Source organism: Amia ocellicauda, chromosome 12, assembly GCF_036373705.1.
Source record: "Amia ocellicauda isolate fAmiCal2 chromosome 12, fAmiCal2.hap1, whole genome shotgun sequence".
In the NCBI taxonomy this organism is placed as follows: Eukaryota; Metazoa; Chordata; class Actinopteri; order Amiiformes; family Amiidae; genus Amia; species Amia ocellicauda.
Genome location: NC_089861.1, coordinates 22,604,069 through 22,612,054, shown reverse-complemented (window position 1 = coordinate 22,612,054; position 7,986 = coordinate 22,604,069). Strand labels below are relative to the sequence as shown.

General features: G+C 42.8%; 1 protein-coding gene across 1 annotated transcript in view; it reads left to right on the top strand.

Moving 5' to 3' along the window:
- The first annotated feature begins 423 nt into the window (after positions 1 to 423).
- The window catches only part of LOC136764569 (RAS guanyl-releasing protein 2), a 43,494-nt gene continuing 35,931 nt past the window's right edge, over positions 424 to 7,986 (top strand). The window contains exon 1 of the mRNA XM_066718737.1: positions 424 to 946. The gene's annotated coding sequence lies outside the window, so the exon portion shown is untranslated. The remainder of the gene's footprint in view (positions 947 to 7,986) is intronic.

The following is a 7,986-nucleotide window of genomic DNA, read 5'->3' as shown; positions in this document are numbered from 1 at the left end:
CACGTTTAAATACATATTCATACATATTCGGATGAGGACGTGTCCTGTCCTCATATCTTAGTTCACAGAGATGAACTTTGCACAGTTCTGACTGTCAGTGCACCAGCAAACCACAATACAGTAGGCAATATTTGCATTTTATACTAGCGAAGGGAAAAATGGTTTATAAATAGGCTAGCCATACAGTGAGCAATTTAGATCATGTTATTAATATATGGTCACATGTTGCTGCTTTACATTTCTTTTGGCGGAGATAATTATTCATGTATTGTTTGTGATGATTATAATTACAGATTATTATTGCTATATTGCATTGTTTGGAAGGCTATCGAGCCTTTGAGCAGTGTTGAGGCTGCACCAATAGGCGGGACTGTCAGTTTGGAGAGAGAGAGAGACACACACACACACACACACACACACACACACACACACATATGCTGGAATGATAGAGGAATTGAAACTGCATAGCATTGCTCAACAGAGTGACAAACCCCAGTGAGCAACAGGCATCACATGAAAACAGCACTGCTGGGGTAAATCCTGAACTTTCCCACGCAAATAGATGTCCTTTACACCAAACAACCGCGATGCACATCCAAGACAGAGGAGTCCGCCTGGTCCGCAGTGAGAAAAGGACATTTTAAAAGGGGCAATTGCGCGAAATCCCACCGGAGCGGAATATACCTGTCTTTTCACCTTCCCTTCTTCTTTTTTGAAGTTCACATTTCCAGACATCATCGGGGTGCCGTGATAACGAAGATAAGCCCGTGTCGGCCACGTCGAGACAACTTTGATTGGGTTGACCCCTCCTCATTAGCGCGCACCTTAATTGAAGTGATCAATTGATATAACTTGATTGGGCTGCTGTCTGTGGGTGCACCGCGGAGCCAGGCTGACTGATCCGGCTTTCTCCCCGTTTTCAAATGGGCTCTCGCAAACTTTGAAGGTAAGACGCTGTTGTCTCTCTGCGGCAATCCCCCTGCGCCTCAGTCTGCAGATGCATGCAGCTGCTGATGGTTTTCTGCGGCTCTTTTTGTATCTGTCTATTGTGCACGCAATCCAGAAGCCAATGCTTTCTATGCAGCGGTGCTCAGGGTTCAATACAACACACACAGCCGAGGCATGGAGGCATTTCTTGCTGTATCGGCACAACATCCGCATATAAGCACCGGCCGGGCGCACCGCAATGTAGGGATCCCACATCTTCATAGCCGGGGATGTTGCAAGAGCGCTTGTGCAATATTGTGATGCAGTGAACGCAATAGAGGCTGGGTGCTACGAGATGAACCCCACACCCATTGTTTCTGTACTGTAGGGGAAAGAAAAGATCAAAATCACCCTTCTGAAATAAAGCCCTCACGCTTTTTTTGGATCTCACACGTCGTGCCCGGCTACCGTGCAGCACTAACTGCCCCGGGATATTCACTCCAGCAGTGTTTTAACCTAAAGGCGTTTCAAATGAACAATAATCTTAAATGTGAGTATTATTAATGTTAACTGCAGACCAGAATAGAGAGAGTCGGGAGATCAGTCCAGTCCCCGGTATCTCTCCTCTGCACGATAACTGTGCTTCTGTATTTTTTTTATCCAGCAGCTGCAGACAGATGTTTCCCAGATGCTGTTTTTTTCTTGTAATCTTTTCACCTCTCCGTATGCTTTTATAGATTTCTACATTCAGAAAGAAATACTGCAATTGAGTGCATATTAAAATGTACCCTCGCAGGCACAGACGAATGAAGTGTTGTTTTTGTAAGAGGCTGAATGACACCTCTGTTAACTATCTATCAACGGTTTGCCTGAGGCCCTTTGCATTCTGGTTTGTGGTTTGCCTGAGCTCTGCATTGACTTTTAAATTGACCTAGTTGTACCGCTGTACTTTTATTTTATTTTTCCAGATAACTAATGATTTGGACATGCAACGAAAGTCACAGTTATATGTGGGGGGAAAAAGGCTAGGGATTTTTCAGTCCCCTGTGTATGGTACATTACTCTCTCTTGTGTTTTAATCATTTTACTTCTTGAGATGCTGTTCTTCTAAATTCTCCTCCACAGGGCATTGGCGTTTCCTGTAAATGCCTCGGTTTTATGTTTATATTTTGTAGTCCCACGAGAATTAAGTTCTTGTGTGTTTGTTTGCCTGATATCCAGTTTGCTGAAGACATTCTGAAAATATCCACTTCCCTGTGTTTACATGACTGAATTCAGATGGGCTGCATTTTCACGGGTGTTTCATCTGGGCCATATGGCAAATAGAAGTGGGATAGGCTGAGCAGCTGTGGTATCGCATAGACTAGTCCTTAATGTTGTTGTCGAAAGGGGCTTACTTTCAGGTCGCTTCCTGTGGACATCATTGCCACCCAAGCTTTGCCGTAGTCCTTTCTAGGCCTTCTAGTCCCAGCGACACCCTCTCCAATCCGAGCACCCGCGATCAGACAGAACAGGCTCAGATCGGGGCCCGGTAGTTCAGACTGCGCTGGTCCCAATCTGGACCCTGTAGTTCAGTTAACTGTGTCTCCAGTATGTGCCCTATGGGAGCCAGTGTTTCCTTGGCTTGTGACTCAACAGCACCCCCTGTGTCTTACCAGACACCTGTGAGCTCTGCAGTGTTAGCGAGATATATGCCAGTTTTCCCCACATTGCTCTGGCTGCACTGTTTGTGCTGTGGGTCTGGCAGTATGGAGAGAACAGGAGGGCTTGAAAGCACACGGAAAAAGTGTGTGTACTTGTGTCAGCCGCCTACACGCCTCCTACATTGAGCACACGAGTTCAGCAAGAACAAAAACAACCAAGAAAATGAAAAAAATATAAATCAGAAGATGGACAGTAACAGCTGTTTGACTGTGGCAATGACTATTGGCCCAGATGAAAACCACATCACCCTGCATTACATACATTCTGAGAAGACTTAATAGGCTGCGGTTAGCGACGCGAGTTTGGTATGTCGAACCAAGGAGCTGTCGCCCCAAACTGAAGCGTGCGTCTCATTTTCTCAAGGGAAAGGACACCCACATATTTAGCATAACGGCCAATGCCACAGTTCTTGCTTAATCGCACTGTGATGCTAGAAGTGAATTTTGTATTTATTAGTATTGCTGCACTTTTGTAATTCTTGTGTAAACTGCAAGTTGCCCTGGATAAATAATGGCGTCTACCAAGAAATAAAATATAATACAAGACAATCCCTTGCTCTCCTAGCACTATGTAGAACTCCAGAGTTGCAATTTAAGTTTTTGGCCTGCTAACGTTAACAGGGAAATGAAACTTAGACCTTAGTAATGCAGTTGCGTTGTGAAATTAACTAAATAAGTAAGCCCAGAGACCCATGAGGCTTGCATAAGTGTAGGGGAAGGATCGGAAGTGAAACTGTGAGGCTGATCGAGGTAATGCCAAGCCCCTACAAACTGTTTAACTGAAAAGGAAGTGAGAGAGGTGCAGAGTTCAGATCTGAGCGCTGATGTCAAAAAAGAACAAACAAACACTTCCTTTCTTAGTTGTGCAACACATATACACACTCCCAAGCATTCACCGGCATAAACACATGTGCTCTGTTTAGCGGACCCAAAATGGGCCCAAAAAATAAATGGAGTGAGAGAGAGAAACACACACACTCTGTTTAGAAGACACATCAACATTCTGCATCTTGGCTCACAAAGGAAGGGGAGAGTGTGAAAGAGTGATAAAGAGACCCATATATACACACATACAAACACACATGCTGTTTAGTGGACACTGTCAACAATCTGCAACTGGTTGAGAGAGAGAGAGAGAGAGAGAGAGAGAGAGATGCAGATAAACATGCACACAATCTGGAATAATCCCATACTTTGTACTCTGGGACAAATTGGTAGCTCTGATTTCTCTAGCCGGGCAATTTGCTTTTGCATTCTAGAACTGAACCTGGCATGTATTTATGAGATTCTTTTGGTAGTTATAAATTAATAAATACATTCATAGATAAAATATAAAAATGACAGTGCAGTGGACACCTTCATTTTAAAGCAACTGATGTATTCCCTCACTGGGTGACAGAATCTATTATTCAAAGCTTGACATTGTCATTTTCTGCACTTGACAGGTTCTTGCATAACGTTTTCATTTTTCATAAACATTTACTCACGTTTCCTGAAATGATTCTCCTTTACTCAAAACCATAAATGCAAAACAAAAAACCCACACTGTACAGAAGTTTCAGGCAAAATGAGGTGCTCTATTCAAAAACATGTTATCTTCCATCTAAATGAAACTGCCTTCAACTGGCGCACAACAGGCGCCAAATAAATACACCCTACCGAATACCCATTACACACAGGTGAGATCAATCAAAAACACGATTATAAAATATGCTTTTTCAGAATTACCAGCATAAATCTTGCACTTTGCAACAACATATTACTATCATGTGTAAATTGTATGCTTGAGCATACTCTCTAACACAGACAATACACTAATGCCAGAATTTCAACTGAATTTGCTAGCAGTCAAGAAAAGTTGGGGAGGGAAACCAAAGGAGCCCAAGCAGCCCAACCTGACTGCTGCACAAAGAGTGATGCTGCAAAACACAAGTGAGCTCACCTGTGATTCTTTAATTCATGCCAAATTGCTTGTTGAGAACAATTAAGCTTAGTAGTGTTTGAGGACAGTGTGTTGAGTGTGTTCAGTGTTTTGGAGTTTGATATATTGAATGGCAGGGCTTTCTATGTGAACACATGAGATGTCACTGGTGAAGGTTTAGCAGTTTAATGAATCTGAAATTTGTGTGAAAACAGGTAATGCTTCTAGTTTTGTTGAAATAGTCTTTCCTTTGCTAGCTAATAGAACCAGTTTTAGAGTGTAAATGATTGTGAAAAACTGTAAACGGTTTAAAGCTGTAGTAATTGTGGGGGAACGGGCATTGTGGCGAGCTGGGGAAGATGGAGATGACTCTCCAAGCTTGCGTTTACATGGTCATGCAGAGTTCCATGCTTTAAGTGGCATATGTCAATGGGAATGGCTGAATTAAAACAATGGTGTTTTATGTAACGTCTGACATATTTTGAAAAGCACCTGCTGCCACAATCATTCTGTTTTAAAATGTGGAATAAAACCGAGATCGCTGTGAATATATGACAATAATTTCCTTTTCCTTCCATATGCAAGTATTGACCCGTGGTGCTGGAAACGCTTTCTGAAAGCAACCCACATGGCGACGGGAGAGCCTGCATGTCAGCGCCTATCTGTTCAAATCAGTGAGGTGGCGCACCTTCATGTCATTTAACATGTTTTATAAATAACGCCGAAGTTAAAAAAACAGGATATATATATATATATATAATCTGTAGTTGTCATGTACTGCGAAATGTCCCATTTCTAAGTTACACTCTACCAAGAAAAGATGAACATCTGAATGTGAAGGGTGCAGGTGTACTTTTGAAACTCTGTGTTCACCATAGTCTTTACTACTGTTTTCATTGGATGTGTTTGTAAGTTTAAAGGTTAATTGCAATTGCCTTTCAAGATGTTTGCTTCCATGCAAAGCAGTGGTAGATCATGGGGAAAAAAAATAAATGTTTTTGCATGTTTGCTTTCCATTTCTGGGGATATTATCGTGGACAAACTGAACAATCGCTTTGCTACATTCTCAACTTTAATAATGTGTTTCTGCGCAGTGGCTGCCTATACAATTTGAATGAGGTCACTGTATTTACGGAGACAGTGGGCAATGAGGGTGTTTGAAACACTTCCATTATAAGCATTGGGCACCCTGCTTGTATCCTACTGCCATGCCGGCTAAGGTTGGGAAATAGAAAAAAGGGAGACTCTTAAAGTGGAGGGAGGAGGGAGGTACATACACTCACCTAAAGGATTATTAGGAACACCATACTAATACTGCGTTTGACCCCCTTTCGCCTTCAGAACTGCCTTAATTCTACGTGGCATTGATTCAACAAGGTGCTAAAAGCATTCTTTAGAAATGTTGGCCCATATTGATAGGATAGCATCTTGCAGTTGATGGAGATTTGTGGGATGCACATCCAGGGCACGAAGCTCCCGTTCCACCACATCCCAAAGATGCTCTATTGGGTTGAGATCTGGTGACTGTGGGGGCCAGTTTAGTACAGTGAACTCATTGTCATGTTCAAGAAACCAATTTGAAATGATTCGACCTTTGTGACATGGTGCATTATCCTGCTGGAAGTAGCCATCAGAGGATGGGTACATGGTGGTCATAAAGGGATGGACATGGTCAGAAACAATGCTCAGGTAGGCCGTGGCATTTAAACGATGCCCAATTGGCACTAAGGGGCCTAAAGTGTGCCAAGAAAACATCCCCCACACCATTACACCACCACCACCAGCCTGCACAGTGGTAACAAGGCATGATGGATCCATGTTCTCATTCTGTTTACGCCAAATTCTGACTCTACCATCTGAATGTCTCAACAGAAATCGAGACTCATCAGACCAGGCAACATTTTTCCAGTCTTCAACTGTCCAATTTTGGTGAGCTTGTGCAAATTGTAGCCTCTTTTTCCTATTTGTAGTGGAGATGAGTGGTACCCGGTGGGGTCTTCTGCTGTTGTAGCCCATCCGCCTCAAGGTTGTACGTGTTGTGGCTTCACAAATGCTTTGCTGCATACCTCGGTTGTAACGAGTGGTTATTTCAGTCAAAGTTGCTCTTCTATCAGCTTGAATCAGTCGGCCCATTCTCCTCTGACCTCTAGCATCAAAAAGGCATTTTCGCCCACAGGACTGCCGCATACTGGATGTTTTTCCCTTTTCACACCATTCTTTGTAAACCCTAGAAATGGTTGTGTGTGAAAATCCCAGTAACTGAGCAGATTGTGAAATACTCAGACCGGCCCGTCTGGCACCAACAACCATGCCACGCTCAAAATTGCTTAAATCACCTTTCTTTCCCATTCAGACATTCAGTTTGGAGTTCAGGAGATTGTCTTGACCAGGACCACACCCCTAAATGCATTGAAGCAACTGCCATGTGATTGGTTGGTTAGATAATTGGATTAATGAGAAATTGAACAGGTGTTCCTAATAATCCTTTAGGTGAGTGTAGACAGGCCCTTATCATTTTAGTCCAGATGGGCTTGTTGTATTTTTCATGAACTGCGGTGCTATCCAAACTCTAATATCATATGGGTTGCTTCTAGAACATGCTTCAAGAGCTGCATTTATAATGTCAATACAAAACCATGTCAATCAAAGCAGTGCTACACACATGAACCTGGTATGAAAAGAAAAAAACAAAAACATAGTGATACTGATATAGAATAAGATTAAGTCTACGTTTTCATATTGAATTATCGTGGAAGTAGGCGCTCTTCAAAGCACATCGGGTTTACGATTCCCCTCCGAGCCTGAGCCAGACTTGGAGTAGTATGGCAAGCAGATCTGGACAAAAACAGTTGGGATTTGTCTATAGAACACCGCTCTTGTCAATCAGCCTCACTCACTTAAATGTGTTACTTAAAGCGTGGCATTAGGAGTCAATCTGGCATATGATTGTCTCTGATTGTTTCTGCAAAACCTCAACATTGGAATCGCTTTCTTTCTCCTCATAGGCTCCAGTCCATCCTATGTCAGTGTGTTTTTCTGTTTTTCTGTAATAATTTTCCAGATCCACAAAGGAATTCCGGTTCCCCTGGTGAACTTACGAGCTCCGCAAATAAACTGGGCCCAGAAAAGCGTGGATCGGAAGACGGGATAAAGTTCGATTGGCTGGGTTTGCACAAATAAATGATGTTTGTTTTCCTTCACACTCGGTTCCTAGTAGGTTGTGAATTTGAATTGTGCAGTGATGTATCTTTTCAATATGGCTTTACAGTTATCCAAATGAATCTTGCTCCAAATGCCTAGAGGCTAGAGTGAAAGAGAGAGCTGTTATTTGCATACATCACCTTTTGGGTATAGATGGTCTATGGGGGCCTTTGTGTCTGTGACATCACAGTTGTGCTTCAGGTCATGCATCATCAGGCTTGCGTTCTGTGCAGC